The 23,628-nt window shown below is 47.3% G+C and overlaps 83 non-coding genes across 83 annotated transcripts; 57 read left to right on the top strand and 26 right to left on the bottom strand.

Annotated features, from left to right (window-relative positions):
- The first annotated feature begins 82 nt into the window (after positions 1–82).
- On the top strand, positions 83–156 carry trnai-aau (transfer RNA isoleucine (anticodon AAU)). Its single transcript has one exon. It is a non-coding gene; the product is annotated as a tRNA-Ile (tRNA).
- A 220-nt stretch (positions 157–376) lies between these two features.
- trnar-ucg (transfer RNA arginine (anticodon UCG)) lies at positions 377–449 on the top strand. The gene has a single exon. It is a non-coding gene; the product is annotated as a tRNA-Arg (tRNA).
- A 433-nt stretch (positions 450–882) lies between these two features.
- On the top strand, positions 883–956 carry trnai-aau (transfer RNA isoleucine (anticodon AAU)). The gene has a single exon. It is a non-coding gene; the product is annotated as a tRNA-Ile (tRNA).
- A 220-nt stretch (positions 957–1,176) lies between these two features.
- On the top strand, positions 1,177–1,249 carry trnar-ucg (transfer RNA arginine (anticodon UCG)). Its single transcript has one exon. It is a non-coding gene; the product is annotated as a tRNA-Arg (tRNA).
- A 258-nt stretch (positions 1,250–1,507) lies between these two features.
- On the bottom strand, positions 1,508–1,580 carry trnaa-agc (transfer RNA alanine (anticodon AGC)). The gene has a single exon. It is a non-coding gene; the product is annotated as a tRNA-Ala (tRNA).
- Positions 1,581–1,681: 101 nt separating this feature from the next.
- Positions 1,682–1,755, top strand: trnai-aau (transfer RNA isoleucine (anticodon AAU)). The gene has a single exon. It is a non-coding gene; the product is annotated as a tRNA-Ile (tRNA).
- A 220-nt stretch (positions 1,756–1,975) lies between these two features.
- Positions 1,976–2,048, top strand: trnar-ucg (transfer RNA arginine (anticodon UCG)). The gene has a single exon. It is a non-coding gene; the product is annotated as a tRNA-Arg (tRNA).
- A 258-nt stretch (positions 2,049–2,306) lies between these two features.
- Positions 2,307–2,379, bottom strand: trnaa-agc (transfer RNA alanine (anticodon AGC)). The gene has a single exon. It is a non-coding gene; the product is annotated as a tRNA-Ala (tRNA).
- A 101-nt stretch (positions 2,380–2,480) lies between these two features.
- On the top strand, positions 2,481–2,554 carry trnai-aau (transfer RNA isoleucine (anticodon AAU)). The gene has a single exon. It is a non-coding gene; the product is annotated as a tRNA-Ile (tRNA).
- Positions 2,555–2,769: 215 nt separating this feature from the next.
- trnar-ucg (transfer RNA arginine (anticodon UCG)) lies at positions 2,770–2,842 on the top strand. Its single transcript has one exon. It is a non-coding gene; the product is annotated as a tRNA-Arg (tRNA).
- A 258-nt stretch (positions 2,843–3,100) lies between these two features.
- On the bottom strand, positions 3,101–3,173 carry trnaa-agc (transfer RNA alanine (anticodon AGC)). Its single transcript has one exon. It is a non-coding gene; the product is annotated as a tRNA-Ala (tRNA).
- A 101-nt stretch (positions 3,174–3,274) lies between these two features.
- trnai-aau (transfer RNA isoleucine (anticodon AAU)) lies at positions 3,275–3,348 on the top strand. Its single transcript has one exon. It is a non-coding gene; the product is annotated as a tRNA-Ile (tRNA).
- A 220-nt stretch (positions 3,349–3,568) lies between these two features.
- On the top strand, positions 3,569–3,641 carry trnar-ucg (transfer RNA arginine (anticodon UCG)). Its single transcript has one exon. It is a non-coding gene; the product is annotated as a tRNA-Arg (tRNA).
- Positions 3,642–3,899: 258 nt separating this feature from the next.
- trnaa-agc (transfer RNA alanine (anticodon AGC)) lies at positions 3,900–3,972 on the bottom strand. Its single transcript has one exon. It is a non-coding gene; the product is annotated as a tRNA-Ala (tRNA).
- Positions 3,973–4,073: 101 nt separating this feature from the next.
- trnai-aau (transfer RNA isoleucine (anticodon AAU)) lies at positions 4,074–4,147 on the top strand. The gene has a single exon. It is a non-coding gene; the product is annotated as a tRNA-Ile (tRNA).
- A 220-nt stretch (positions 4,148–4,367) lies between these two features.
- On the top strand, positions 4,368–4,440 carry trnar-ucg (transfer RNA arginine (anticodon UCG)). Its single transcript has one exon. It is a non-coding gene; the product is annotated as a tRNA-Arg (tRNA).
- Positions 4,441–4,698: 258 nt separating this feature from the next.
- Positions 4,699–4,771, bottom strand: trnaa-agc (transfer RNA alanine (anticodon AGC)). The gene has a single exon. It is a non-coding gene; the product is annotated as a tRNA-Ala (tRNA).
- A 101-nt stretch (positions 4,772–4,872) lies between these two features.
- Positions 4,873–4,946, top strand: trnai-aau (transfer RNA isoleucine (anticodon AAU)). Its single transcript has one exon. It is a non-coding gene; the product is annotated as a tRNA-Ile (tRNA).
- A 220-nt stretch (positions 4,947–5,166) lies between these two features.
- Positions 5,167–5,239, top strand: trnal-uag (transfer RNA leucine (anticodon UAG)). The gene has a single exon. It is a non-coding gene; the product is annotated as a tRNA-Leu (tRNA).
- Positions 5,240–5,671: 432 nt separating this feature from the next.
- trnai-aau (transfer RNA isoleucine (anticodon AAU)) lies at positions 5,672–5,745 on the top strand. The gene has a single exon. It is a non-coding gene; the product is annotated as a tRNA-Ile (tRNA).
- Positions 5,746–5,960: 215 nt separating this feature from the next.
- On the top strand, positions 5,961–6,033 carry trnar-ucg (transfer RNA arginine (anticodon UCG)). Its single transcript has one exon. It is a non-coding gene; the product is annotated as a tRNA-Arg (tRNA).
- A 258-nt stretch (positions 6,034–6,291) lies between these two features.
- On the bottom strand, positions 6,292–6,364 carry trnaa-agc (transfer RNA alanine (anticodon AGC)). Its single transcript has one exon. It is a non-coding gene; the product is annotated as a tRNA-Ala (tRNA).
- Positions 6,365–6,465: 101 nt separating this feature from the next.
- Positions 6,466–6,539, top strand: trnai-aau (transfer RNA isoleucine (anticodon AAU)). The gene has a single exon. It is a non-coding gene; the product is annotated as a tRNA-Ile (tRNA).
- A 220-nt stretch (positions 6,540–6,759) lies between these two features.
- trnal-uag (transfer RNA leucine (anticodon UAG)) lies at positions 6,760–6,832 on the top strand. The gene has a single exon. It is a non-coding gene; the product is annotated as a tRNA-Leu (tRNA).
- Positions 6,833–7,264: 432 nt separating this feature from the next.
- On the top strand, positions 7,265–7,338 carry trnai-aau (transfer RNA isoleucine (anticodon AAU)). Its single transcript has one exon. It is a non-coding gene; the product is annotated as a tRNA-Ile (tRNA).
- A 215-nt stretch (positions 7,339–7,553) lies between these two features.
- Positions 7,554–7,626, top strand: trnar-ucg (transfer RNA arginine (anticodon UCG)). The gene has a single exon. It is a non-coding gene; the product is annotated as a tRNA-Arg (tRNA).
- A 258-nt stretch (positions 7,627–7,884) lies between these two features.
- trnaa-agc (transfer RNA alanine (anticodon AGC)) lies at positions 7,885–7,957 on the bottom strand. Its single transcript has one exon. It is a non-coding gene; the product is annotated as a tRNA-Ala (tRNA).
- A 101-nt stretch (positions 7,958–8,058) lies between these two features.
- Positions 8,059–8,132, top strand: trnai-aau (transfer RNA isoleucine (anticodon AAU)). Its single transcript has one exon. It is a non-coding gene; the product is annotated as a tRNA-Ile (tRNA).
- A 551-nt stretch (positions 8,133–8,683) lies between these two features.
- On the bottom strand, positions 8,684–8,756 carry trnaa-agc (transfer RNA alanine (anticodon AGC)). Its single transcript has one exon. It is a non-coding gene; the product is annotated as a tRNA-Ala (tRNA).
- A 101-nt stretch (positions 8,757–8,857) lies between these two features.
- On the top strand, positions 8,858–8,931 carry trnai-aau (transfer RNA isoleucine (anticodon AAU)). Its single transcript has one exon. It is a non-coding gene; the product is annotated as a tRNA-Ile (tRNA).
- Positions 8,932–9,151: 220 nt separating this feature from the next.
- On the top strand, positions 9,152–9,224 carry trnar-ucg (transfer RNA arginine (anticodon UCG)). Its single transcript has one exon. It is a non-coding gene; the product is annotated as a tRNA-Arg (tRNA).
- A 258-nt stretch (positions 9,225–9,482) lies between these two features.
- On the bottom strand, positions 9,483–9,555 carry trnaa-agc (transfer RNA alanine (anticodon AGC)). The gene has a single exon. It is a non-coding gene; the product is annotated as a tRNA-Ala (tRNA).
- A 101-nt stretch (positions 9,556–9,656) lies between these two features.
- On the top strand, positions 9,657–9,730 carry trnai-aau (transfer RNA isoleucine (anticodon AAU)). Its single transcript has one exon. It is a non-coding gene; the product is annotated as a tRNA-Ile (tRNA).
- Positions 9,731–9,950: 220 nt separating this feature from the next.
- trnar-ucg (transfer RNA arginine (anticodon UCG)) lies at positions 9,951–10,023 on the top strand. The gene has a single exon. It is a non-coding gene; the product is annotated as a tRNA-Arg (tRNA).
- Positions 10,024–10,281: 258 nt separating this feature from the next.
- trnaa-agc (transfer RNA alanine (anticodon AGC)) lies at positions 10,282–10,354 on the bottom strand. Its single transcript has one exon. It is a non-coding gene; the product is annotated as a tRNA-Ala (tRNA).
- A 101-nt stretch (positions 10,355–10,455) lies between these two features.
- On the top strand, positions 10,456–10,529 carry trnai-aau (transfer RNA isoleucine (anticodon AAU)). The gene has a single exon. It is a non-coding gene; the product is annotated as a tRNA-Ile (tRNA).
- A 220-nt stretch (positions 10,530–10,749) lies between these two features.
- trnar-ucg (transfer RNA arginine (anticodon UCG)) lies at positions 10,750–10,822 on the top strand. The gene has a single exon. It is a non-coding gene; the product is annotated as a tRNA-Arg (tRNA).
- Positions 10,823–11,080: 258 nt separating this feature from the next.
- On the bottom strand, positions 11,081–11,153 carry trnaa-agc (transfer RNA alanine (anticodon AGC)). The gene has a single exon. It is a non-coding gene; the product is annotated as a tRNA-Ala (tRNA).
- Positions 11,154–11,254: 101 nt separating this feature from the next.
- Positions 11,255–11,328, top strand: trnai-aau (transfer RNA isoleucine (anticodon AAU)). The gene has a single exon. It is a non-coding gene; the product is annotated as a tRNA-Ile (tRNA).
- Positions 11,329–11,548: 220 nt separating this feature from the next.
- On the top strand, positions 11,549–11,621 carry trnar-ucg (transfer RNA arginine (anticodon UCG)). The gene has a single exon. It is a non-coding gene; the product is annotated as a tRNA-Arg (tRNA).
- A 258-nt stretch (positions 11,622–11,879) lies between these two features.
- Positions 11,880–11,952, bottom strand: trnaa-agc (transfer RNA alanine (anticodon AGC)). Its single transcript has one exon. It is a non-coding gene; the product is annotated as a tRNA-Ala (tRNA).
- A 101-nt stretch (positions 11,953–12,053) lies between these two features.
- Positions 12,054–12,127, top strand: trnai-aau (transfer RNA isoleucine (anticodon AAU)). Its single transcript has one exon. It is a non-coding gene; the product is annotated as a tRNA-Ile (tRNA).
- A 215-nt stretch (positions 12,128–12,342) lies between these two features.
- trnar-ucg (transfer RNA arginine (anticodon UCG)) lies at positions 12,343–12,415 on the top strand. Its single transcript has one exon. It is a non-coding gene; the product is annotated as a tRNA-Arg (tRNA).
- Positions 12,416–12,673: 258 nt separating this feature from the next.
- On the bottom strand, positions 12,674–12,746 carry trnaa-agc (transfer RNA alanine (anticodon AGC)). The gene has a single exon. It is a non-coding gene; the product is annotated as a tRNA-Ala (tRNA).
- Positions 12,747–12,847: 101 nt separating this feature from the next.
- On the top strand, positions 12,848–12,921 carry trnai-aau (transfer RNA isoleucine (anticodon AAU)). Its single transcript has one exon. It is a non-coding gene; the product is annotated as a tRNA-Ile (tRNA).
- A 220-nt stretch (positions 12,922–13,141) lies between these two features.
- Positions 13,142–13,214, top strand: trnar-ucg (transfer RNA arginine (anticodon UCG)). Its single transcript has one exon. It is a non-coding gene; the product is annotated as a tRNA-Arg (tRNA).
- Positions 13,215–13,472: 258 nt separating this feature from the next.
- Positions 13,473–13,545, bottom strand: trnaa-agc (transfer RNA alanine (anticodon AGC)). Its single transcript has one exon. It is a non-coding gene; the product is annotated as a tRNA-Ala (tRNA).
- A 101-nt stretch (positions 13,546–13,646) lies between these two features.
- Positions 13,647–13,720, top strand: trnai-aau (transfer RNA isoleucine (anticodon AAU)). The gene has a single exon. It is a non-coding gene; the product is annotated as a tRNA-Ile (tRNA).
- A 220-nt stretch (positions 13,721–13,940) lies between these two features.
- On the top strand, positions 13,941–14,013 carry trnar-ucg (transfer RNA arginine (anticodon UCG)). Its single transcript has one exon. It is a non-coding gene; the product is annotated as a tRNA-Arg (tRNA).
- A 258-nt stretch (positions 14,014–14,271) lies between these two features.
- On the bottom strand, positions 14,272–14,344 carry trnaa-agc (transfer RNA alanine (anticodon AGC)). Its single transcript has one exon. It is a non-coding gene; the product is annotated as a tRNA-Ala (tRNA).
- A 101-nt stretch (positions 14,345–14,445) lies between these two features.
- On the top strand, positions 14,446–14,519 carry trnai-aau (transfer RNA isoleucine (anticodon AAU)). Its single transcript has one exon. It is a non-coding gene; the product is annotated as a tRNA-Ile (tRNA).
- Positions 14,520–15,070: 551 nt separating this feature from the next.
- trnaa-agc (transfer RNA alanine (anticodon AGC)) lies at positions 15,071–15,143 on the bottom strand. Its single transcript has one exon. It is a non-coding gene; the product is annotated as a tRNA-Ala (tRNA).
- Positions 15,144–15,244: 101 nt separating this feature from the next.
- trnai-aau (transfer RNA isoleucine (anticodon AAU)) lies at positions 15,245–15,318 on the top strand. The gene has a single exon. It is a non-coding gene; the product is annotated as a tRNA-Ile (tRNA).
- Positions 15,319–15,538: 220 nt separating this feature from the next.
- On the top strand, positions 15,539–15,611 carry trnar-ucg (transfer RNA arginine (anticodon UCG)). Its single transcript has one exon. It is a non-coding gene; the product is annotated as a tRNA-Arg (tRNA).
- Positions 15,612–15,869: 258 nt separating this feature from the next.
- Positions 15,870–15,942, bottom strand: trnaa-agc (transfer RNA alanine (anticodon AGC)). Its single transcript has one exon. It is a non-coding gene; the product is annotated as a tRNA-Ala (tRNA).
- Positions 15,943–16,043: 101 nt separating this feature from the next.
- trnai-aau (transfer RNA isoleucine (anticodon AAU)) lies at positions 16,044–16,117 on the top strand. The gene has a single exon. It is a non-coding gene; the product is annotated as a tRNA-Ile (tRNA).
- Positions 16,118–16,337: 220 nt separating this feature from the next.
- On the top strand, positions 16,338–16,410 carry trnar-ucg (transfer RNA arginine (anticodon UCG)). Its single transcript has one exon. It is a non-coding gene; the product is annotated as a tRNA-Arg (tRNA).
- Positions 16,411–16,668: 258 nt separating this feature from the next.
- On the bottom strand, positions 16,669–16,741 carry trnaa-agc (transfer RNA alanine (anticodon AGC)). Its single transcript has one exon. It is a non-coding gene; the product is annotated as a tRNA-Ala (tRNA).
- Positions 16,742–16,842: 101 nt separating this feature from the next.
- trnai-aau (transfer RNA isoleucine (anticodon AAU)) lies at positions 16,843–16,916 on the top strand. Its single transcript has one exon. It is a non-coding gene; the product is annotated as a tRNA-Ile (tRNA).
- A 220-nt stretch (positions 16,917–17,136) lies between these two features.
- trnar-ucg (transfer RNA arginine (anticodon UCG)) lies at positions 17,137–17,209 on the top strand. The gene has a single exon. It is a non-coding gene; the product is annotated as a tRNA-Arg (tRNA).
- A 258-nt stretch (positions 17,210–17,467) lies between these two features.
- trnaa-agc (transfer RNA alanine (anticodon AGC)) lies at positions 17,468–17,540 on the bottom strand. The gene has a single exon. It is a non-coding gene; the product is annotated as a tRNA-Ala (tRNA).
- Positions 17,541–17,641: 101 nt separating this feature from the next.
- trnai-aau (transfer RNA isoleucine (anticodon AAU)) lies at positions 17,642–17,715 on the top strand. The gene has a single exon. It is a non-coding gene; the product is annotated as a tRNA-Ile (tRNA).
- A 220-nt stretch (positions 17,716–17,935) lies between these two features.
- trnar-ucg (transfer RNA arginine (anticodon UCG)) lies at positions 17,936–18,008 on the top strand. Its single transcript has one exon. It is a non-coding gene; the product is annotated as a tRNA-Arg (tRNA).
- Positions 18,009–18,266: 258 nt separating this feature from the next.
- trnaa-agc (transfer RNA alanine (anticodon AGC)) lies at positions 18,267–18,339 on the bottom strand. Its single transcript has one exon. It is a non-coding gene; the product is annotated as a tRNA-Ala (tRNA).
- Positions 18,340–18,440: 101 nt separating this feature from the next.
- Positions 18,441–18,514, top strand: trnai-aau (transfer RNA isoleucine (anticodon AAU)). Its single transcript has one exon. It is a non-coding gene; the product is annotated as a tRNA-Ile (tRNA).
- Positions 18,515–18,734: 220 nt separating this feature from the next.
- On the top strand, positions 18,735–18,807 carry trnar-ucg (transfer RNA arginine (anticodon UCG)). The gene has a single exon. It is a non-coding gene; the product is annotated as a tRNA-Arg (tRNA).
- Positions 18,808–19,065: 258 nt separating this feature from the next.
- trnaa-agc (transfer RNA alanine (anticodon AGC)) lies at positions 19,066–19,138 on the bottom strand. Its single transcript has one exon. It is a non-coding gene; the product is annotated as a tRNA-Ala (tRNA).
- A 101-nt stretch (positions 19,139–19,239) lies between these two features.
- trnai-aau (transfer RNA isoleucine (anticodon AAU)) lies at positions 19,240–19,313 on the top strand. The gene has a single exon. It is a non-coding gene; the product is annotated as a tRNA-Ile (tRNA).
- A 551-nt stretch (positions 19,314–19,864) lies between these two features.
- trnaa-agc (transfer RNA alanine (anticodon AGC)) lies at positions 19,865–19,937 on the bottom strand. The gene has a single exon. It is a non-coding gene; the product is annotated as a tRNA-Ala (tRNA).
- A 101-nt stretch (positions 19,938–20,038) lies between these two features.
- On the top strand, positions 20,039–20,112 carry trnai-aau (transfer RNA isoleucine (anticodon AAU)). Its single transcript has one exon. It is a non-coding gene; the product is annotated as a tRNA-Ile (tRNA).
- A 220-nt stretch (positions 20,113–20,332) lies between these two features.
- Positions 20,333–20,405, top strand: trnar-ucg (transfer RNA arginine (anticodon UCG)). Its single transcript has one exon. It is a non-coding gene; the product is annotated as a tRNA-Arg (tRNA).
- Positions 20,406–20,663: 258 nt separating this feature from the next.
- trnaa-agc (transfer RNA alanine (anticodon AGC)) lies at positions 20,664–20,736 on the bottom strand. Its single transcript has one exon. It is a non-coding gene; the product is annotated as a tRNA-Ala (tRNA).
- Positions 20,737–20,837: 101 nt separating this feature from the next.
- trnai-aau (transfer RNA isoleucine (anticodon AAU)) lies at positions 20,838–20,911 on the top strand. Its single transcript has one exon. It is a non-coding gene; the product is annotated as a tRNA-Ile (tRNA).
- A 220-nt stretch (positions 20,912–21,131) lies between these two features.
- On the top strand, positions 21,132–21,204 carry trnar-ucg (transfer RNA arginine (anticodon UCG)). Its single transcript has one exon. It is a non-coding gene; the product is annotated as a tRNA-Arg (tRNA).
- Positions 21,205–21,462: 258 nt separating this feature from the next.
- Positions 21,463–21,535, bottom strand: trnaa-agc (transfer RNA alanine (anticodon AGC)). Its single transcript has one exon. It is a non-coding gene; the product is annotated as a tRNA-Ala (tRNA).
- Positions 21,536–21,636: 101 nt separating this feature from the next.
- trnai-aau (transfer RNA isoleucine (anticodon AAU)) lies at positions 21,637–21,710 on the top strand. The gene has a single exon. It is a non-coding gene; the product is annotated as a tRNA-Ile (tRNA).
- A 220-nt stretch (positions 21,711–21,930) lies between these two features.
- trnar-ucg (transfer RNA arginine (anticodon UCG)) lies at positions 21,931–22,003 on the top strand. The gene has a single exon. It is a non-coding gene; the product is annotated as a tRNA-Arg (tRNA).
- Positions 22,004–22,261: 258 nt separating this feature from the next.
- trnaa-agc (transfer RNA alanine (anticodon AGC)) lies at positions 22,262–22,334 on the bottom strand. Its single transcript has one exon. It is a non-coding gene; the product is annotated as a tRNA-Ala (tRNA).
- A 101-nt stretch (positions 22,335–22,435) lies between these two features.
- Positions 22,436–22,509, top strand: trnai-aau (transfer RNA isoleucine (anticodon AAU)). Its single transcript has one exon. It is a non-coding gene; the product is annotated as a tRNA-Ile (tRNA).
- Positions 22,510–22,729: 220 nt separating this feature from the next.
- Positions 22,730–22,802, top strand: trnar-ucg (transfer RNA arginine (anticodon UCG)). Its single transcript has one exon. It is a non-coding gene; the product is annotated as a tRNA-Arg (tRNA).
- A 258-nt stretch (positions 22,803–23,060) lies between these two features.
- On the bottom strand, positions 23,061–23,133 carry trnaa-agc (transfer RNA alanine (anticodon AGC)). The gene has a single exon. It is a non-coding gene; the product is annotated as a tRNA-Ala (tRNA).
- Positions 23,134–23,234: 101 nt separating this feature from the next.
- On the top strand, positions 23,235–23,308 carry trnai-aau (transfer RNA isoleucine (anticodon AAU)). The gene has a single exon. It is a non-coding gene; the product is annotated as a tRNA-Ile (tRNA).
- A 220-nt stretch (positions 23,309–23,528) lies between these two features.
- Positions 23,529–23,601, top strand: trnar-ucg (transfer RNA arginine (anticodon UCG)). The gene has a single exon. It is a non-coding gene; the product is annotated as a tRNA-Arg (tRNA).
- Positions 23,602–23,628: the final 27 nt, after the last annotated feature.

Below are 23,628 nucleotides of genomic sequence, written 5' to 3' on the forward strand. Positions count from 1 at the left end.
GCCTGGTTCGCTCGATGTTTGAAAGCAAAGGAATGTCTTTCATTGTATAAGGGACGTGGTTGTAGATAGAAAGGCAGCAACGGGCCTGTTAGCTCAGTTGGTTAGAGCGTGGTGCTAATAACGCCAAGGTCACAGGTTCGATCCCTGTACAGGCCAGGCTTCATTGTTGCAGAGGGAGAACATCTGGTGAAGACCTTCACATGTAAAGCTGGCAGTGTTTTCAGCTCAACTCAAGGAATGTGCAACACTGCCCCATCACCTCACACATGGATCCCATGAAGGCAAAAGCTTGATCTTCCAGATCTTGCTTCTCCTCACTGTTTGTCGGTAGACTCGGACCTTCGCCCCGTTCAAATGTACACGTCACTGTCTGCATGACCACGTGGCCTAAAGGACAAGGCGTCTGACTTCGGATCAGAAGATTGAGGGTTCGAATCCCTTCGTGGTTGTCCGTCCTCTCTTCTGTAGTACTTGTGTCTGTTCAGGAAGAAATATTCCAATGAGAAGCTTTGAACACCAAGCAATGGGACAGTGCTGATTATGGATGAAAACAAGACATAGTCACAGAGATGAAGGTGTGGAAATATGACAGTGCAGAGGTGTGTAACCTTCCTCTGATTTTTATGGGGACATTCAGCAGGAGGAATCCTTTGAATGAAGGCTTGGTTGTGTTTTCTTCTTGAGAAGAGACAACAGAAAAGAAGGTAATGGAGAATGCGGGCATCGATCCCGCTACCTCTCGCATGCTAAGCGAGCGCGCTACCATTTGAGCTAATTCCCCTTCTTCAAGACATCAGCAAGCCTGGTTCGCTCGATGTTTGAAAGCAAAGGAATGTCTTTCATTGTATAAGGGACGTGGTTGTAGATAGAAAGGCAGCAACGGGCCTGTTAGCTCAGTTGGTTAGAGCGTGGTGCTAATAAAGCCAAAGTCACAGGTTCGATCCCTGTACAGGCCAGGCTTCATTGTTGCAGAGGGAGAACATCTGGTGAAGACCTTCAGATGTAAAGCTGGCAGTGTTTTCAGCTCAACTCAAGGAATGTGCAACACTGCCCCATCACCTCACACATGGATCCCATGAAGGCAAAAGCTTGATCTTCCAGATCTTGCTTCTCCTCACTGTTTGTCGGTAGACTCGGACCTTCGCCCCGTTCAAATGTACACGTCACTGTCTGCATGACCACGTGGCCTAAAGGACAAGGCGTCTGACTTCGGATCAGAAGATTGAGGGTTCGAATCCCTTCGTGGTTGTCCGTCCTCTCTTCTGTAGTACTTGTGTCTGTTCAGGAAGAAATATTCCAATGAGAAGCTTTGAACACCAAGCAATGGGACAGTGCTGATTATGGATGAAAACAAGACATAGTCACAGAGATGAAGGTGTGGAAATATGACAGTGCAGAGGTGTGTAACCTTCCTCTGATTTTTATGGGGACATTCAGCAGGAGGAATCCTTTGAATGAAGCCTTGGTGTGTTTTCTTCTTGAGAAGAGACAACAGAAAAGAAGGTAATGGAGAATGCGGGCATCGATCCCGCTACCTCTCGCATGCTAAGCGAGCGCTCTACCATTTGAGCTAATTCCCCTTCTTCAAGACTTTAGCAAGCCTGGTTCGCTCGATGTTTGAAAGCAAAGGAATGTCTTTCATTGTATAAGGGACGTGGTTGTAGATAGAAAGGCAGCAACGGGCCTGTTAGCTCAGTTGGTTAGAGCGTGGTGCTAATAACGCCAAGGTCACAGGTTCGATCCCTGTACAGGCCAGGCTTCATTGTTGCAGAGGGAGAACATCTGGTGAAGACCTTCACATGTAAAGCTGGCAGTGTTTTCAGCTCAACTCAAGGAATGTGCAACACTGCCCCATCACCTCACACATGGATCCCATGAAGGCAAAAGCTTGATCTTCCAGATCTTGCTTCTCCTCACTGTTTGTCGGTAGACTCGGACCTTGGCCCCGTTCAAATGTACACGTCACTGTCTGCATGACCACGTGGCCTAAAGGACAAGGCGTCTGACTTCGGATCAGAAGATTGAGGGTTCGAATCCCTTCGTGGTTGTCCGTCCTCTCTTCTGTAGTACTTGTGTCTGTTCAGGAAGAAATATTCCAATGAGAAGCTTTGAACACCAAGCAATGGGACAGTGCTGATTATGGATGAAAACAAGACATAGTCACAGAGATGAAGGTGTGGAAATATGACAGTGCAGAGGTGTGTAACCTTCCTCTGATTTTTATGGGGACATTCAGCAGGAGGAATCCTTTGAATGAAGCCTTGGTGTGTTTTCTTCTTGAGAAGAGACAACAGAAAAGAAGCTAATGGAGAATGCGGGCATCGATCCCGCTACCTCTCGCATGCTAAGCGAGCGCTCTACCATTTGAGCTAATTCCCCTTCTTCAAGACTTTAGCAAGCCTGGTTCGCTCGATGTTTGAAAGCAAAGGAATGTCTTTCATTGTATAAGGGACGTGGTTGTAGATAGAAAGGCAGCAACGGGCCTGTTAGCTCAGTTGGTTAGAGCGTGGTGCTAATAACGCCAAGGTCACAGGTTCGATCCCTGTACAGGCCAGGCTTCATTGTTGCAGAGGGAGAACATCTGGTGAAGACCTTCAGATGTAAAGCTGGCAGTGTTTTCAGCTCAACTCAAGGAATGTGCAACACCATCACCTCACACATGGATCCCATGAAGGCAAAAGCTTGATCTTCCAGATCTTGCTTCTCCTCACTGTTTGTCGGTAGACTCGGACCTTCGCCCCGTTCAAATGTACACGTCACTGTCTGCATGACCACGTGGCCTAAAGGACAAGGCGTCTGACTTCGGATCAGAAGATTGAGGGTTCGAATCCCTTCGTGGTTGTCTGTCCTCTCTTCTGTAGTACTTGTGTCTGTTCAGGAAGAAATATTCCAATGAGAAGCTTTGAACACCAAGCAATGGGACAGTGCTGATTATGGATGAAAACAAGACATAGTCACAGAGATGAAGGTGTGGAAATATGACAGTGCAGAGGTGTGTAACCTTCCTCTGATTTTTATGGGGACATTCAGCAGGAGGAATCCTTTGAATGAAGCCTTGGTGTGTTTTCTTCTTGAGAAGAGACAACAGAAAAGAAGGTAATGGAGAATGCGGGCATCGATCCCGCTACCTCTCGCATGCTAAGCGAGCGCTCTACCATTTGAGCTAATTCCCCTTCTTCAAGACTTTAGCAAGCCTGGTTCGCTCGATGTTTGAAAGCAAAGGAATGTCTTTCATTGTATAAGGGACGTGGTTGTAGATAGAAAGGCAGCAACGGGCCTGTTAGCTCAGTTGGTTAGAGCGTGGTGCTAATAACGCCAAGGTCACAGGTTCGATCCCTGTACAGGCCAGGCTTCATTGTTGCAGAGGGAGAACATCTGGTGAAGACCTTCACATGTAAAGCTGGCAGTGTTTTCAGCTCAACTCAAGGAATGTGCAACACTGCCCCATCACCTCACACATGGATCCCATGAAGGCAAAAGCTTGATCTTCCAGATCTTGCTTCTCCTCACTGTTTGTCGGTAGACTCGGACCTTCGCCCCGTTCAAATGTACACGTCACTGTCTGCATGACCACGTGGCCTAAAGGACAAGGCGTCTGACTTCGGATCAGAAGATTGAGGGTTCGAATCCCTTCGTGGTTGTCCGTCCTCTCTTCTGTAGTACTTGTGTCTGTTCAGGAAGAAATATTCCAATGAGAAGCTTTGAACACCAAGCAATGGGACAGTGCTGATTATGGATGAAAACAAGACATAGTCACAGAGATGAAGGTGTGGAAATATGACAGTGCAGAGGTGTGTAACCTTCCTCTGATTTTTATGGGGACATTCAGCAGGAGGAATCCTTTGAATGAAGGCTTGGTGTGTTTTCTTCTTGAGAACAGACAACAGAAAAGAAGGTAATGGAGAATGCGGGCATCGATCCCGCTACCTCTCGCATGCTAAGCGAGCGCTCTACCATTTGAGCTAATTCCCCTTCTTCAAGACTTTAGCAAGCCTGGTTCGCTCGATGTTTGAAAGCAAAGGAATGTCTTTCATTGTATAAGGGACGTGGTTGTAGATAGAAAGGCAGCAACGGGCCTGTTAGCTCAGTTGGTTAGAGCGTGGTGCTAATAACGCCAAGGTCACAGGTTCGATCCCTGTACAGGCCAGGCTTCATTGTTGCAGAGGGAGAACATCTGGTGAAGACCTTCAGATGTAAAGCTGGCAGTGTTTTCAGCTCAACTCAAGGAATGTGCAACACTGCCCCATCACCTCACACATGGATCCCATGAAGGCAAAAGCTTGATCTTCCAGATCTTGCTTCTCCTCACTGTTTGTCGGTAGACTCGGACCTTGGCCCCGTTCAAATGTACACGTCACTGTCTGCATGACCACGTGGCCTAAAGGACAAGGCGTCTGACTTCGGATCAGAAGATTGAGGGTTCGAATCCCTTCGTGGTTGTCTGTCCTCTCTTCTGTAGTACTTGTGTCTGTTCAGGAAGAAATATTCCAATGAGAAGCTTTGAACACCAAGCAATGGGACAGTGCTGATTATGGATGAAAACAAGACATAGTCACAGAGATGAAGGTGTGGAAATATGACAGTGCAGAGGTGTGTAACCTTCCTCTGATTTTTATGGGGACATTCAGCAGGAGGAATCCTTTGAATGAAGCCTTGGTGTGTTTTCTTCTTGAGAAGAGACAACAGAAAAGAAGCTAATGGAGAATGCGGGCATCGATCCCGCTACCTCTCGCATGCTAAGCGAGCGCTCTACCATTTGAGCTAATTCCCCTTCTTCAAGACTTTAGCAAGCCTGGTTCGCTCGATGTTTGAAAGCAAAGGAATGTCTTTCATTGTATAAGGGACGTGGTTGTAGATAGAAAGGCAGCAACGGGCCTGTTAGCTCAGTTGGTTAGAGTGTGGTGCTAATAACGCCAAGGTCACAGGTTCGATCCCTGTACAGGCCAGGCTTCATTGTTGCAGAGGGAGAACATCTGGTGAAGACCTTCAGATGTAAAGCTGGCAGTGTTTTCAGCTCAACTCAAGGAATGTGCAACACTGCCCCATCACCTCACACATGGATCCCATGAAGGCAAAAGCTTGATCTTCCAGATCTTGCTTCTCCTCACTGTTTGTCGGTAGACTCGGACCTTCGCCCCGTTCAAATGTACACGTCACTGTCTGCATGACCACGTGGCCTAAAGGACAAGGCGTCTGACTTAGGATCAGAAGATTGAGGGTTCGAATCCCTTCGTGGTTGTCCGTCCTCTCTTCTGTAGTACTTGTGTCTGTTCAGGAAGAAATATTCCAATGAGAAGCTTTGAACACCAAGCAATGGGACAGTGCTGATTGTGGATGAAAACAAGACATAGTCACAGAGATGAAGGTGTGGAAATATGACAGTGCAGAGGTGTGTAACCTTCCTCTGATTTTTATGGGGACATTCAGCAGGAGGAATCCTTTGAATGAAGGCTTGGTGTGTTTTCTTCTTGAGAAGAGACAACAGAAAAGAAGGTAATGGAGAATGCGGGCATCGATCCCCCTACCTCTCGCATGCTAAGCGAGCGCTCTACCATTTGAGCTAATTCCCCTTCTTCAAGACTTTAGCAAGCCTGGTTCGCTCGATGTTTGAAAGCAAAGGAATGTCTTTCATTGTATAAGGGACGTGGTTGTAGATAGAAAGGCAGCAACGGGCCTGTTAGCTCAGTTGGTTAGAGCGTGGTGCTAATAACGCCAAGGTCACAGGTTCGATCCCTGTACAGGCCAGGCTTCATTGTTGCAGAGGGAGAACATCTGGTGAAGACCTTCAGATGTAAAGCTGGCAGTGTTTTCAGCTCAACTCAAGGAATGTGCAACACCATCACCTCACACATGGATCCCATGAAGGCAAAAGCTTGATCTTCCAGATCTTGCTTCTCCTCACTGTTTGTCGGTAGACTCGGACCTTCGCCCCGTTCAAATGTACACGTCACTGTCTGCATGACCACGTGGCCTAAAGGACAAGGCGTCTGACTTCGGATCAGAAGATTGAGGGTTCGAATCCCTTCGTGGTTGTCTGTCCTCTCTTCTGTAGTACTTGTGTCTGTTCAGGAAGAAATATTCCAATGAGAAGCTTTGAACACCAAGCAATGGGACAGTGCTGATTATGGATGAAAACAAGACATAGTCACAGAGATGAAGGTGTGGAAATATGACAGTGCAGAGGTGTGTAACCTTCCTCTGATTTTTATGGGGACATTCAGCAGGAGGAATCCTTTGAATGAAGCCTTGGTGTGTTTTCTTCTTGAGAAGAGACAACAGAAAAGAAGCTAATGGAGAATGCGGGCATCGATCCCGCTACCTCTCGCATGCTAAGCGAGCGCTCTACCATTTGAGCTAATTCCCCTTCTTCAAGACTTTAGCAAGCCTGGTTCGCTCGATGTTTGAAAGCAAAGGAATGTCTTTCATTGTATAAGGGACGTGGTTGTAGATAGAAAGGCAGCAACGGGCCTGTTAGCTCAGTTGGTTAGAGCGTGGTGCTAATAACGCCAAGGTCACAGGTTCGATCCCTGTACAGGCCAGGCTTCATTGTTGCAGAGGGAGAACATCTGGTGAAGACCTTCAGATGTAAAGCTGGCAGTGTTTTCAGCTCAACTCAAGGAATGTGCAACACTGCCCCATCACCTCACACATGGATCCCATGAAGGCAAAAGCTTGATCTTCCAGATCTTGCTTCTCCTCACTGTTTGTCGGTAGACTCGGACCTTCGCCCCGTTCAAATGTACACGTCACTGTCTGCATGACCACGTGGCCTAAAGGACAAGGCGTCTGACTTAGGATCAGAAGATTGAGGGTTCGAATCCCTTCGTGGTTGTCCGTCCTCTCTTCTGTAGTACTTGTGTCTGTTCAGGAAGAAATATTCCAATGAGAAGCTTTGAACACCAAGCAATGGGACAGTGCTGATTGTGGATGAAAACAAGACATAGTCACAGAGATGAAGGTGTGGAAATATGACAGTGCAGAGGTGTGTAACCTTCCTCTGATTTTTATGGGGACATTCAGCAGGAGGAATCCTTTGAATGAAGGCTTGGTGTGTTTTCTTCTTGAGAAGAGACAACAGAAAAGAAGGTAATGGAGAATGCGGGCATCGATCCCCCTACCTCTCGCATGCTAAGCGAGCGCTCTACCATTTGAGCTAATTCCCCTTCTTCAAGACTTTAGCAAGCCTGGTTCGCTCGATGTTTGAAAGCAAAGGAATGTCTTTCATTGTATAAGGGACGTGGTTGTAGATAGAAAGGCAGCAACGGGCCTGTTAGCTCAGTTGGTTAGAGCGTGGTGCTAATAACGCCAAGGTCACAGGTTCGATCCCTGTACAGGCCAGGCTTCATTGTTGCAGAGGGAGAACATCTGGTGAAGACCTTCAGATGTAAAGCTGGCAGTGTTTTCAGCTCAACTCAAGGAATGTGCAACACCATCACCTCACACATGGATCCCATGAAGGCAAAAGCTTGATCTTCCAGATCTTGCTTCTCCTCACTGTTTGTCGGTAGACTCGGACCTTCGCCCCGTTCAAATGTACACGTCACTGTCTGCATGACCACGTGGCCTAAAGGACAAGGCGTCTGACTTCGGATCAGAAGATTGAGGGTTCGAATCCCTTCGTGGTTGTCTGTCCTCTCTTCTGTAGTACTTGTGTCTGTTCAGGAAGAAATATTCCAATGAGAAGCTTTGAACACCAAGCAATGGGACAGTGCTGATTATGGATGAAAACAAGACATAGTCACAGAGATGAAGGTGTGGAAATATGACAGTGCAGAGGTGTGTAACCTTCCTCTGATTTTTATGGGGACATTCAGCAGGAGGAATCCTTTGAATGAAGCCTTGGTGTGTTTTCTTCTTGAGAAGAGACAACAGAAAAGAAGCTAATGGAGAATGCGGGCATCGATCCCGCTACCTCTCGCATGCTAAGCGAGCGCTCTACCATTTGAGCTAATTCCCCTTCTTCAAGACTTTAGCAAGCCTGGTTCGCTCGATGTTTGAAAGCAAAGGAATGTCTTTCATTGTATAAGGGACGTGGTTGTAGATAGAAAGGCAGCAACGGGCCTGTTAGCTCAGTTGGTTAGAGCGTGGTGCTAATAACGCCAAGGTCACAGGTTCGATCCCTGTACAGGCCAGGCTTCATTGTTGCAGAGGGAGAACATCTGGTGAAGACCTTCAGATGTAAAGCTGGCAGTGTTTTCAGCTCAACTCAAGGAATGTGCAACACTGCCCCATCACCTCACACATGGATCCCATGAAGGCAAAAGCTTGATCTTCCAGATCTTGCTTCTCCTCACTGTTTGTCGGTAGACTCGGACCTTCGCCCCGTTCAAATGTACACGTCACTGTCTGCATGACCAAGTGGCCTAAAGGACAAGGCGTCTGACTTCGGATCAGAAGATTGAGGGTTCGAATCCCTTCGTGGTTGTCCGTCCTCTCTTCTGTAGTACTTGTGTCTGTTCAGGAAGAAATATTCCAATGAGAAGCTTTGAACACCAAGCAATGGGACAGTGCTGATTATGGATGAAAACAAGACATAGTCACAGAGATGAAGGTGTGGAAATATGACAGTGCAGAGGTGTGTAACCTTCCTCTGATTTTTATGGGGACATTCAGCAGGAGGAATCCTTTGAATGAAGGCTTGGTGTGTTTTCTTCTTGAGAAGAGACAACAGAAAAGAAGGTAATGGAGAATGCGGGCATCGATCCCACTACCTCTCGCATGCTAAGCGAGCGCTCTACCATTTGAGCTAATTCCCCTTCTTCAAGACTTTAGCAAGCCTGGTTCGCTCGATGTTTGAAAGCAAAGGAATGTCTTTCATTGTATAAGGGACGTGGTTGTAGATAGAAAGGCAGCAACGGGCCTGTTAGCTCAGTTGGTTAGAGCGTGGTGCTAATAACGCCAAGGTCACAGGTTCGATCCCTGTACAGGCCAGGCTTCATTGTTGCAGAGGGAGAACATCTGGTGAAGACCTTCAGATGTAAAGCTGGCAGTGTTTTCAGCTCAACTCAAGGAATGTGCAACACTGCCCCATCACCTCACACATGGACCCCATGAAGGCAAAAGCTTGATCTTCCAGATCTTGCTTCTCCTCACTGTTTGTCGGTAGACTCGGACCTTCGCCCCGTTCAAATGTACACGTCACTGTCTGCATGACCACGTGGCCTAAAGGACAAGGCGTCTGACTTCGGATCAGAAGATTGAGGGTTCGAATCCCTTCGTGGTTGTCCGTCCTCTCTTCTGTAGTACTTGTGTCTGTTCAGGAAGAAATATTCCAATGAGAAGCTTTGAACACCAAGCAATGGGACAGTGCTGATTATGGATGAAAACAAGACATAGTCACAGAGATGAAGGTGTGGAAATATGACAGTGCAGAGGTGTGTAACCTTCCTCTGATTTTTATGGGGACATTCAGCAGGAGGAATCCTTTGAATGAAGCCTTGGTGTGTTTTCTTCTTGAGAAGAGACAACAGAAAAGAAGGTAATGGAGAATGCGGGCATCGATCCCGCTACCTCTCGCATGCTAAGCGAGCGCTCTACCATTTGAGCTAATTCCCCTTCTTCAAGACTTTAGCAAGCCTGGTTCGCTCGATGTTTGAAAGCAAAGGAATGTCTTTCATTGTATAAGGGACGTGGTTGTAGATAGAAAGGCAGCAACGGGCCTGTTAGCTCAGTTGGTTAGAGCGTGGTGCTAATAACGCCAAGGTCACAGGTTCGATCCCTGTACAGGCCAGGCTTCATTGTTGCAGAGGGAGAACATCTGGTGAAGACCTTCAGATGTAAAGCTGGCAGTGTTTTCAGCTCAACTCAAGGAATGTGCAACACTGCCCCATCACCTCACACATGGATCCCATGAAGGCAAAAGCTTGATCTTCCAGATCTTGCTTCTCCTCACTGTTTGTCGGTAGACTCGGACCTTCGCCCCGTTCAAATGTACACGTCACTGTCTGCATGACCACGTGGCCTAAAGGACAAGGCGTCTGACTTCGGATCAGAAGATTGAGGGTTCGAATCCCTTCGTGGTTGTCTGTCCTCTCTTCTGTAGTACTTGTGTCTGTTCAGGAAGAAATATTCCAATGAGAAGCTTTGAACACCAAGCAATGGGACAGTGCTGATTATGGATGAAAACAAGACATAGTCACAGAGATGAAGGTGTGGAAATATGACAGTGCAGAGGTGTGTAACCTTCCTCTGATTTTTATGGGGACATTCAGCAGGAGGAATCCTTTGAATGAAGCCTTGGTGTGTTTTCTTCTTGAGAAGAGACAACAGAAAAGAAGCTAATGGAGAATGCGGGCATCGATCCCGCTACCTCTCGCATGCTAAGCGAGCGCTCTACCATTTGAGCTAATTCCCCTTCTTCAAGACTTTAGCAAGCCTGGTTCGCTCGATGTTTGAAAGCAAAGGAATGTCTTTCATTGTATAAGGGACGTGGTTGTAGATGGAAAGGCAGCAACGGGCCTGTTAGCTCAGTTGGTTAGAGCGTGGTGCTAATAACGCCAAGGTCACAGGTTCGATCCCTGTACAGGCCAGGCTTCATTGTTGCAGAGGGAGAACATCTGGTGAAGACCTTCAGATGTAAAGCTGGCAGTGTTTTCAGCTCAACTCAAGGAATGTGCAACACTGCCCCATCACCTCACACATGGATCCCATGAAGGCAAAAGCTTGATCTTCCAGATCTTGCCTCTCCTCACTGTTCGTCGGTAGACTCGGACCTTGGCCCCGTTCAAATGTACACGTCACTGTCTGCATGACCACGTGGCCTAAAGGACAAGGCGTCTGACTTCGGATCAGAAGATTGAGGGTTCGAATCCCTTCGTGGTTGTCTGTCCTCTCTTCTGTAGTACTTGTGTCTGTTCAGGAAGAAATATTCCAATGAGAAGCTTTGAACACCAAGCAATGGGACAGTGCTGATTATGGATGAAAACAAGACATAGTCACAGAGATGAAGGTGTGGAAATATGACAGTGCAGAGGTGTGTAACCTTCCTCTGATTTTTATGGGGACATTCAGCAGGAGGAATCCTTTGAATGAAGGCTTGGTGTGTTTTCTTCTTGAGAACAGACAACAGAAAAGAAGGTAATGGAGAATGCGGGCATCGATCCCGCTACCTCTCGCATGCTAAGCGAGCGCTCTACCATTTGAGCTAATTCCCCTTCTTCAAGACTTTAGCAAGCCTGGTTCGCTCGATGTTTGAAAGCAAAGGAATGTCTTTCATTGTATAAGGGACGTGGTTGTAGATAGAAAGGCAGCAACGGGCCTGTTAGCTCAGTTGGTTAGAGCGTGGTGCTAATAACGCCAAGGTCACAGGTTCGATCCCTGTACAGGCCAGGCTTCATTGTTGCAGAGGGAGAACATCTGGTGAAGACCTTCAGATGTAAAGCTGGCAGTGTTTTCAGCTCAACTCAAGGAATGTGCAACACTGCCCCATCACCTCACACATGGATCCCATGAAGGCAAAAGCTTGATCTTCCAGATCTTGCTTCTCCTCACTGTTTGTCGGTAGACTCGGACCTTGGCCCCGTTCAAATGTACACGTCACTGTCTGCATGACCACGTGGCCTAAAGGACAAGGCGTCTGACTTCGGATCAGAAGATTGAGGGTTCGAATCCCTTCGTGGTTGTCCGTCCTCTCTTCTGTAGTACTTGTGTCTGTTCAGGAAGAAATATTCCAATGAGAAGCTTTGAACACCAAGCAATGGGACAGTGCTGATTATGGATGAAAACAAGACATAGTCACAGAGATGAAGGTGTGGAAATATGACAGTGCAGAGGTGTGTAACCTTCCTCTCATTTTTATGGGGACATTCAGCAGGAGGAATCCTTTGAATGAAGCCTTGGTGTGTTTTCTTCTTGAGAAGAGACAACAGAAAAGAAGCTAATGGAGAATGCGGGCATCGATCCCGCTACCTCTCGCATGCTAAGCGAGCGCTCTACCATTTGAGCTAATTCCCCTTCTTCAAGACTTTAGCAAGCCTGGTTCGCTCGATGTTTGAAAGCAAAGGAATGTCTTTCATTGTATAAGGGACGTGGTTGTAGATAGAAAGGCAGCAACGGGCCTGTTAGCTCAGTTGGTTAGAGCGTGGTGCTAATAACGCCAAGGTCACAGGTTCGATCCCTGTACAGGCCAGGCTTCATTGTTGCAGAGGGAGAACATCTGGTGAAGACCTTCAGATGTAAAGCTGGCAGTGTTTTCAGCTCAACTCAAAGAATGTGCAACACCATCACCTCACACATGGATCCCATGAAGGCAAAAGCTTGATCTTCCAGATCTTGCTTCTCCTCACTGTTTGTCGGTAGACTCGGACCTTCGCCCCGTTCAAATGTACACGTCACTGTCTGCATGACCACGTGGCCTAAAGGACAAGGCGTCTGACTTCGGATCAGAAGATTGAGGGTTCGAATCCCTTCGTGGTTGTCTGTCCTCTCTTCTGTAGTACTTGTGTCTGTTCAGGAAGAAATATTCCAATGAGAAGCTTTGAACACCAAGCAATGGGACAGTGCTGATTATGGATGAAAACAAGACATAGTCACAGAGATGAAGGTGTGGAAATATGACAGTGCAGAGGTGTGTAACCTTCCTCTGATTTTTATGGGGACATTCAGCAGGAGGAATCCTTTGAATGAAGCCTTGGTGTGTTTTCTTCTTGAGAAGAGACAACAGAAAAGAAGCTAATGGAGAATGCGGGCATCGATCCCGCTACCTCTCGCATGCTAAGCGAGCGCTCTACCATTTGAGCTAATTCCCCTTCTTCAAGACTTTAGCAAGCCTGGTTCGCTCGATGTTTGAAAGCAAAGGAATGTCTTTCATTGTATAAGGGACGTGGTTGTAGATGGAAAGGCAGCAACGGGCCTGTTAGCTCAGTTGGTTAGAGCGTGGTGCTAATAACGCCAAGGTCACAGGTTCGATCCCTGTACAGGCCAGGCTTCATTGTTGCAGAGGGAGAACATCTGGTGAAGACCTTCAGATGTAAAGCTGGCAGTGTTTTCAGCTCAACTCAAGGAATGTGCAACACTGCCCCATCACCTCACACATGGATCCCATGAAGGCAAAAGCTTGATCTTCCAGATCTTGCCTCTCCTCACTGTTCGTCGGTAGACTCGGACCTTGGCCCCGTTCAAATGTACACGTCACTGTCTGCATGACCACGTGGCCTAAAGGACAAGGCGTCTGACTTCGGATCAGAAGATTGAGGGTTCGAATCCCTTCGTGGTTGTCTGTCCTCTCTTCTGTAGTACTTGTGTCTGTTCAGGAAGAAATATTCCAATGAGAAGCTTTGAACACCAAGCAATGGGACAGTGCTGATTATGGATGAAAACAAGACATAGTCACAGAGATGAAGGTGTGGAAATATGACAGTGCAGAGGTGTGTAACCTTCCTCTGATTTTTATGGGGACATTCAGCAGGAGGAATCCTTTGAATGAAGGCTTGGTGTGTTTTCTTCTTGAGAACAGACAACAGAAAAGAAGGTAATGGAGAATGCGGGCATCGATCCCGCTACCTCTCGCATGCTAAGCGAGCGCTCTACCATTTGAGCTAATTCCCCTTCTTCAAGACTTTAGCAAGCCTGGTTCGCTCGATGTTTGAAAGCAAAGGAATGTCTTTCATTGTATAAGGGACGTGGTTGTAGATAGAAAGGCAGCAACGGGCCTGTTAGCTCAGTTGGTTAGAGCGTGGTGCTAATAACGCCAAGGTCACAGGTTCGATCCCTGTACAGGCCAGGCTTCATTGTTGCAGAGGGAGAACATCTGGTGAAGACCTTCAGATGTAAAGCTGGCAGTGTTTTCAGCTCAACTCAAGGAATGTGCAACACTGCCCCATCACCTCACACATGGATCCCATGAAGGCAAAAGCTTGATCTTCCAGATCTTGCTTCTCCTCACTGTTTGTCGGTAGACTCGGACCTTCGCCCCGTTCAAATGTACACGTCACTGTCTGCATGACCACGTGGCCTAAAGGACAAGGCGTCTGACTTCGGATCAGAAGATTGAGGGTTCGAATCCCTTCGTGGTTGTCCGTCCTCTCTTCTGTAGTACTTGTGTCTGTTCAGGAAGAAATATTCCAATGAGAAGCTTTGAACACCAAGCAATGGGACAGTGCTGATTATGGATGAAAACAAGACATAGTCACAGAGATGAAGGTGTGGAAATATGACAGTGCAGAGGTGTGTAACCTTCCTCTCATTTTTATGGGGACATTCAGCAGGAGGAATCCTTTGAATGAAGCCTTGGTGTGTTTTCTTCTTGAGAAGAGACAACAGAAAAGAAGCTAATGGAGAATGCGGGCATCGATCCCGCTACCTCTCGCATGCTAAGCGAGCGCTCTACCATTTGAGCTAATTCCCCTTCTTCAAGACTTTAGCAAGCCTGGTTCGCTCGATGTTTGAAAGCAAAGGAATGTCTTTCATTGTATAAGGGACGTGGTTGTAGATAGAAAGGCAGCAACGGGCCTGTTAGCTCAGTTGGTTAGAGCGTGGTGCTAATAACGCCAAGGTCACAGGTTCGATCCCTGTACAGGCCAGGCTTCATTGTTGCAGAGGGAGAACATCTGGTGAAGACCTTCAGATGTAAAGCTGGCAGTGTTTTAAGCTCAACTCAAGGAATGTGCAACACTGCCCCATCACCTCACACATGGATCCCATGAAGGCAAAAGCTTGATCTTCCAGATCTTGCCTCTCCTCACTGTTCGTCGGTAGACTCGGACCTTCGCCCCGTTCAAATGTACACGTCACTGTCTGCATGACCACGTGGCCTAAAGGACAAGGCGTATGACTTCGGATCAGAAGATTGAGGGTTCGAATCCCTTCGTGGTTGTCCGTCCTCTCTTCTGTAGTACTTGTGTCTGTTCAGGAAGAAATATTCCAATGAGAAGCTTTGAACACCAAGCAATGGGACAGTGCTGATTATGGATGAAAACAAGACATAGTCACAGAGATGAAGGTGTGGAAATATGACAGTGCAGAGGTGTGTAACCTTCCTCTGATTTTTATGGGGACATTCAGCAGGAGGAATCCTTTGAATGAAGCCTTGGTGTGTTTTCTTCTTGAGAAGAGACAACAGAAAAGAAGCTAATGGAGAATGCGGGCATCGATCCCGCTACCTCTCGCATGCTAAGCGAGCGCTCTACCATTTGAGCTAATTCCCCTTCTTCAAGACTTTAGCAAGCCTGGTTCGCTCGATGTTTGAAAGCAAAGGAATGTCTTTCATTGTATAAGGGACGTGGTTGTAGATAGAAAGGCAGCAACGGGCCTGTTAGCTCAGTTGGTTAGAGCGTGGTGCTAATAACGCCAAGGTCACAGGTTCGATCCCTGTACAGGCCAGGCTTCATTGTTGCAGAGGGAGAACATCTGGTGAAGACCTTCAGATGTAAAGCTGGCAGTGTTTTCAGCTCAACTCAAGGAATGTGCAACACTGCCCCATCACCTCACACATGGATCCCATGAAGGCAAAAGCTTGATCTTCCAGATCTTGCTTCTCCTCACTGTTTGTCGGTAGACTCGGACCTTGGCCCCGTTCAAATGTACACGTCACTGTCTGCATGACCACGTGGCCTAAAGGACAAGGCGTCTGACTTCGGATCAGAAGATTGAGGGTTCGAATCCCTTCGTGGTTGTCTGTCCTCTCTTCTGTAGTACTTGTGTCTGTTCAGGAAGAAATATTCCAATGAGAAGCTTTGAACACCAAGCAATGGGACAGTGCTGATTATGGATGAAAACAAGACATAGTCACAGAGATGAAGGTGTGGAAATATGACAGTGCAGAGGTGTGTAACCTTCCTCTGATTTTTATGGGGACATTCAGCAGGAGGAATCCTTTGAATGAAGCCTTGGTGTGTTTTCTTCTTGAGAAGAGACAACAGAAAAGAAGCTAATGGAGAATGCGGGCATCGATCCCGCTACCTCTCGCATGCTAAGCGAGCGCTCTACCATTTGAGCTAATTCCCCTTCTTCAAGACTTTAGCAAGCCTGGTTCGCTCGATGTTTGAAAGCAAAGGAATGTCTTTCATTGTATAAGGGACGTGGTTGTAGATAGAAAGGCAGCAACGGGCCTGTTAGCTCAGTTGGTTAGAGCGTGGTGCTAATAACGCCAAGGTCACAGGTTCGATCCCTGTACAGGCCAGGCTTCATTGTTGCAGAGGGAGAACATCTGGTGAAGACCTTCAGATGTAAAGCTGGCAGTGTTTTCAGCTCAACTCAAGGAATGTGCAACACTGCCCCATCACCTCACACATGGACCCCATGAAGGCAAAAGCTTGATCTTCCAGATCTTGCTTCTCCTCACTGTTTGTCGGTAGACTCGGACCTTCGCCCCGTTCAAATGTACACGTCACTGTCTGCATGACCACGTGGCCTAAAGGACAAGGCGTCTGACTTCGGATCAGAAGATTGAGGGTTCGAATCCCTTCGTGGTTGTCCGTCCTCTCTTCTGTAGTACTTGTGTCTGTTCAGGAAGAAATATTCCAATGAGAAGCTTTGAACACCAAGCAATGGGACAGTGCTGATTATGGATGAAAACAAGACATAGTCACAGAGATGAAGGTGTGGAAATATGACAGTGCAGAGGTGTGTAACCTTCCTCTGATTTTTATGGGGACATTCAGCAGGAGGAATCCTTTGAATGAAGGCTTGGTGTGTTTTCTTCTTGAGAACAGACAACAGAAAAGAAGGTAATGGAGAATGCGGGCATCGATCCCGCTACCTCTCGCATGCTAAGCGAGCGCTCTACCATTTGAGCTAATTCCCCTTCTTCAAGACTTTAGCAAGCCTGGTTCGCTCGATGTTTGAAAGCAAAGGAATGTCTTTCATTGTATAAGGGACGTGGTTGTAGATAGAAAGGCAGCAACGGGCCTGTTAGCTCAGTTGCTTAGAGCGTGGTGCTAATAACGCCAAGGTCACAGGTTCGATCCCTGTACAGGCCAGGCTTCATTGTTGCAGAGGGAGAACATCTGGTGAAGACCTTCAGATGTAAAGCTGGCAGTGTTTTCAGCTCAACTCAAGGAATGTGCAACACTGCCCCATCACCTCACACATGGATCCCATGAAGGCAAAAGCTTGATCTTCCAGATCTTGCTTCTCCTCACTGTTTGTCGGTAGACTCGGACCTTGGCCCCGTTCAAATGTACACGTCACTGTCTGCATGACCACGTGGCCTAAAGGACAAGGCGTCTGACTTCGGATCAGAAGATTGAGGGTTCGAATCCCTTCGTGGTTGTCTGTCCTCTCTTCTGTAGTACTTGTGTCTGTTCAGGAAGAAATATTCCAATGAGAAGCTTTGAACACCAAGCAATGGGACAGTGCTGATTATGGATGAAAACAAGACATAGTCACAGAGATGAAGGTGTGGAAATATGACAGTGCAGAGGTGTGTAACCTTCCTCTGATTTTTATGGGGACATTCAGCAGGAGGAATCCTTTGAATGAAGCCTTGGTGTGTTTTCTTCTTGAGAAGAGACAACAGAAAAGAAGCTAATGGAGAATGCGGGCATCGATCCCGCTACCTCTCGCATGCTAAGCGAGCGCTCTACCATTTGAGCTAATTCCCCTTCTTCAAGACTTTAGCAAGCCTGGTTCGCTCGATGTTTGAAAGCAAAGGAATGTCTTTCATTGTATAAGCGACGTGGTTGTAGATAGAAAGGCAGCAACGGGCCTGTTAGCTCAGTTGGTTAGAGCGTGGTGCTAATAACGCCAAGGTCACAGGTTCGATCCCTGTACAGGCCAGGCTTCATTGTTGCAGAGGGAGAACATCTGGTGAAGACCTTCAGATGTAAAGCTGGCAGTGTTTTCAGCTCAACTCAAGGAATGTGCAACACTGCCCCATCACCTCACACATGGATCCCATGAAGGCAAAAGCTTGATCTTCCAGATCTTGCCTCTCCTCACTGTTCGTCGGTAGACTCGGACCTTGGCCCCGTTCAAATGTACACGTCACTGTCTGCATGACCACGTGGCCTAAAGGACAAGGCGTCTGACTTCGGATCAGAAGATTGAGGGTTCGAATCCCTTCGTGGTTGTCTGTCCTCTCTTCTGTAGTACTTGTGTCTGTTCAGGAAGAAATATTCCAATGAGAAGCTTTGAACACCAAGCAATGGGACAGTGCTGATTATGGATGAAAACAAGACATAGTCACAGAGATGAAGGTGTGGAAATATGACAGTGCAGAGGTGTGTAACCTTCCTCTGATTTTTATGGGGACATTCAGCAGGAGGAATCCTTTGAATGAAGGCTTGGTGTGTTTTCTTCTTGAGAAGAGACAACAGAAAAGAAGGTAATGGAGAATGCGGGCATCGATCCCGCTACCTCTCGCATGCTAAGCGAGCGCTCTACCATTTGAGCTAATTCCCCTTCTTCAAGACTTTAGCAAGCCTGGTTCGCTCGATGTTTGAAAGCAAAGGAATGTCTTTCATTGTATAAGGGACGTGGTTGTAGATAGAAAGGCAGCAACGGGCCTGTTAGCTCAGTTGGTTAGAGCGTGGTGCTAATAACGCCAAGGTCACAGGTTCGATCCCTGTACAGGCCAGGCTTCATTGTTGCAGAGGGAGAACATCTGGTGAAGACCTTCAGATGTAAAGCTGGCAGTGTTTTCAGCTCAACTCAAGGAATGTGCAACACTGCCCCATCACCTCACACATGGATCCCATGAAGGCAAAAGCTTGATCTTCCAGATCTTGCTTCTCCTCACTGTTTGTCGGTAGACTCGGACCTTGGCCCCGTTCAAATGTACACGTCACTGTCTGCATGACCACGTGGCCTAAAGGACAAGGCGTCTGACTTCGGATCAGAAGATTGAGGGTTCGAATCCCTTCGTGGTTGTCTGTCCTCTCTTCTGTAGTACTTGTGTCTGTTCAGGAAGAAATATTCCAATGAGAAGCTTTGAACACCAAGCAATGGGACAGTGCTGATTATGGATGAAAACAAGACATAGTCACAGAGATGAAGGTGTGGAAATATGACAGTGCAGAGGTGTGTAACCTTCCTCTGATTTTTATGGGGACATTCAGCAGGAGGAATCCTTTGAATGAAGCCTTGGTGTGTTTTCTTCTTGAGAAGAGACAACAGAAAAGAAGGTAATGGAGAATGCGGGCATCGATCCCGCTACCTCTCGCATGCTAAGCGAGCGCTCTACCATTTGAGCTAATTCCCCTTCTTCAAGACTTCAGCAAGCCTGGTTCGCTCGATGTTTGAAAGCAAAGGAATGTCTTTCATTGTATAAGGGACGTGGTTGTAGATAGAAAGGCAGCAACGGGCCTGTTAGCTCAGTTGGTTAGAGCGTGGTGCTAATAACGCCAAGGTCACAGGTTCGATCCCTGTACAGGCCAGGCTTCATTGTTGCAGAGGGAGAACATCTGGTGAAGACCTTCAGATGTAAAGCTGGCAGTGTTTTCAGCTCAACTCAAGGAATGTGCAACACTGCCCCATCACCTCACACATGGATCCCATGAAGGCAAAAGCTTGATCTTCCAGATCTTGCTTCTCCTCACTGTTTGTCGGTAGACTCGGACCTTGGCCCCGTTCAAATGTACATGTCACTGTCTGCATGACCACGTGGCCTAAAGGACAAGGCGTCTGACTTCGGATCAGAAGATTGAGGGTTTGAATCCCTTCGTGGTTGTCTGTCCTCTCTTCTGTAGTACTTGTGTCTGTTCAGGAAGAAATATTCCAATGAGAAGCTTTGAACACCAAGCAATGGGACAGTGCTGATTATGGATGAAAACAAGACATAGTCACAGAGATGAAGGTGTGGAAATATGACAGTGCAGAGGTGTGTAACCTTCCTCTGATTTTTATGGGGACATTCAGCAGGAGGAATCCTTTGAATGAAGGCTTGGTGTGTTTTCTTCTTGAGAACAGACAACAGAAAAGAAGGTAATGGAGAATGCGGGCATCGATCCCGCTACCTCTCGCATGCTAAGCGAGCGCTCTACCATTTGAGCTAATTTCCCTTCTTCAAGACTTTAGCAAGCCTGGTTCGCTCGATGTTTGAAAGCAAAGGAATGTCTTTCATTGTATAAGGGACGTGGTTGTAGATAGAAAGGCAGCAACGGGCCTGTTAGCTCAGTTGGTTAGAGCGTGGTGCTAATAACGCCAAGGTCACAGGTTCGATCCCTGTACAGGCCAGGCTTCATTGTTGCAGAGGGAGAACATCTGGTGAAGACCTTCAGATGTAAAGCTGGCAGTGTTTTCAGCTCAACTCAAGGAATGTGCAACACTGCCCCATCACCTCACACATGGATCCCATGAAGGCAAAAGCTTGATCTTCCAGATCTTGCTTCTCCTCACTGTTTGTCGGTAGACTCGGACCTTGGCCCCGTTCAAATGTACACGTCACTGTCTGCATGACCACGTGGCCTAAAGGACAAGGCGTCTGACTTCGGATCAGAAGATTGAGGGTTCGAATCCCTTCGTGGTTGTCTGTCCTCTCTTCTGTAGTACTTGTGTCTGTTCAGGAAGAAATATTCCAATGAGAAGCTTTGAACACCAAGCAATGGGACAGTGCTGATTATGGATGAAAACAAGACATAGTCACAGAGATGAAGGTGTGGAAATATGACAGTGCAGAGGTGTGTAACCTTCCTCTCATTTTTATGGGGACATTCAGCAGGAGGAATCCTTTGAATGAAGCCTTGGTGTGTTTTCTTCTTGAGAAGAGACAACAGAAAAGAAGCTAATGGAGAATGCGGGCATCGATCCCGCTACCTCTCGCATGCTAAGCGAGCGCTCTACCATTTGAGCTAATTCCCCTTCTTCAAGACTTTAGCAAGCCTGGTTCGCTCGATGTTTGAAAGCAAAGGAATGTCTTTCATTGTATAAGGGACGTGGTTGTAGATAGAAAGGCAGCAACGGGCCTGTTAGCTCAGTTGGTTAGAGCGTGGTGCTAATAACGCCAAGGTCACAGGTTCGATCCCTGTACAGGCCAGGCTTCATTGTTGCAGAGGGAGAACATCTGGTGAAGACCTTCAGATGTAAAGCTGGCAGTGTTTTCAGCTCAACTCAAGGAATGTGCAACACTGCCCCATCACCTCACACATGGATCCCATGAAGGCAAAAGCTTGATCTTCCAGATCTTGCTTCTCCTCACTGTTTGTCGGTAGACTCGGACCTTGGCCCCGTTCAAATGTACACGTCACTGTCTGCATGACCACGTGGCCTAAAGGACAAGGCGTCTGACTTCGGATCAGAAGATTGAGGGTTCGAATCCCTTCGTGGTTGTCTGTCCTCTCTTCTGTAGTACTTGTGTCTGTTCAGGAAGAAATATTCCAATGAGAAGCTTTGAACACCAAGCAATGGGACAGTGCTGATTATGGATGAAAACAAGACATAGTCACAGAGATGAAGGTGTGGAAATATGACAGTGCAGAGGTGTGTAACCTTCCTCTGATTTTTATGGGGACATTCAGCAGGAGGAATCCTTTGAATGAAGCCTTGGTGTGTTTTCTTCTTGAGAAGAGACAACAGAAAAGAAGGTAATGGAGAATGCGGGCATCGATCCCGCTACCTCTCGCATGCTAAGCGAGCGCTCTACCATTTGAGCTAATTCCCCTTCTTCAAGACTTTAGCAAGCCTGGTTCGCTCGATGTTTGAAAGCAAAGGAATGTCTTTCATTGTATAAGGGACGTGGTTGTAGATAGAAAGGCAGCAACGGGCCTGTTAGCTCAGTTGGTTAGAGCGTGGTGCTAATAACGCCAAGGTCACAGGTTCGATCCCTGTACAGGCCAGGCTTCATTGTTGCAGAGGGAGAACATCTGGTGAAGACCTTCAGATGTAAAGCTGGCAGTGTTTTCAGCTCAACTCAAGGAATGTGCAACACTGCCCCATCACCTCACACATGGATCCCATGAAGGCAAAAGCTTGATCTTCCAGATCTTGCTTCTCCTCACTGTTTGTCGGTAGACTCTGACCTTCGCCCCGTTCAAATGTACACGTCACTGTGTGCATGACCACGTGGCCTAAAGGACAAGGCGTCTGACTTCGGATCAGAAGATTGAGGGTTCGAATCCCTTCGTGGTTGTCTGTCCTCTCTTCTGTAGTACTTGTGTCTGTTCAGGAAGAAATATTCCAATGAGAAGCTTTGAACACCAAGCAATGGGACAGTGCTGATTATGGATGAAAACAAGACATAGTCACAGAGATGAAGGTGTGGAAATATGACAGTGCAGAGGTGTGTAACCTTCCTCTCATTTTTATGGGGACATTCAGCAGGAGGAATCCTTTGAATGAAGCCTTGGTGTGTTTTCTTCTTGAGAAGAGACAACAGAAAAGAAGGTAATGGAGAATGCGGGCATCGATCCCGCTACCTCTCGCATGCTAAGCGAGCGCTCTACCATTTGAGCTAATTCCCCTTCTTCAAGACTTTAGCAAGCCTGGTTCGCTCGATGTTTGAAAGCAAAGGAATGTCTTTCATTGTATAAGGGACGTGGTTGTAGATGGAAAGGCAGCAACGGGCCTGTTAGCTCAGTTGGTTAGAGCGTGGTGCTAATAACGCCAAGGTCACAGGTTCGATCCCTGTACAGGCCAGGCTTCATTGTTGCAGAGGGAGAACATCTGGTGAAGACCTTCAGATGTAAAGCTGGCAGTGTTTTCAGCTCAACTCAAGGAATGTGCAACACTGCCCCATCACCTCACACATGGATCCCATGAAGGCAAAAGCTTGATCTTCCAGATCTTGCTTCTCCTCACTGTTTGTCGGTAGACTCTGACCTTCGCCCCGTTCAAATGTACACGTCACTGTGTGCATGACCACGTGGCCTAAAGGACAAGGCGTCTGACTTCGGATCAGAAGATTGAGGGTTCGAATCCCTTCGTGGTTGTCTGTCCTCTCTTCTGTAGTACTTGTGTCTGTTCAGGAAGAAATATTCCAATGAGAAGCTTTGAACACCAAGCAATGGGACAGTGCTGATTATGGATGAAAACAAGACATAGTCACAGAGATGAAGGTGTGGAAATATGACAGTGCAGAGGTGTGTAACCTTCCTCTGATTTTTATGGGGACATTCAGCAGGAGGAATCCTTTGAATGAAGCCTTGGTGTGTTTTCTTCTTGAGAAGAGACAACAGAAAAGAAGCTAATGGAGAATGCGGGCATCGATCCCGCTACCTCTCGCATGCTAAGCGAGCGCTCTACCATTTGAGCTAATTCCCCTTCTTCAAGACTTTAGCAAGCCTGGTTCGCTCGATGTTTGAAAGCAAAGGAATGTCTTTCATTGTATAAGGGACGTGGTTGTAGATGGAAAGGCAGCAACGGGCCTGTTAGCTCAGTTGGTTAGAGCGTGGTGCTAATAACGCCAAGGTCACAGGTTCGATCCCTGTACAGGCCAGGCTTCATTGTTGCAGAGGGAGAACATCTGGTGAAGACCTTCAGATGTAAAGCTGGCAGTGTTTTCAGCTCAACTCAAGGAATGTGCAACACTGCCCCATCACCTCACACATGGATTCCATGAAGGCAAAAGCTTGATCTTCCAGATCTTGCTTCTCCTCACTGTTTGTCGGTAGACTCGGACCTTCGCCCCGTTCAAATGTACACGTCACTGTGTGCATGACCACGTGGCCTAAAGGACAAGGCGTCTGACTTCGGATCAGAAGATTGAGGGTTCGAATCCCTTCGTGGTTGTCTGTCCTCTCTTCTGTAGTACTTGTG

The sequence above is a fragment of the Scomber japonicus genome, chromosome 17 (assembly GCF_027409825.1).
Source record: "Scomber japonicus isolate fScoJap1 chromosome 17, fScoJap1.pri, whole genome shotgun sequence".
NCBI classification, from domain to species: Eukaryota; Metazoa; Chordata; class Actinopteri; order Scombriformes; family Scombridae; genus Scomber; species Scomber japonicus.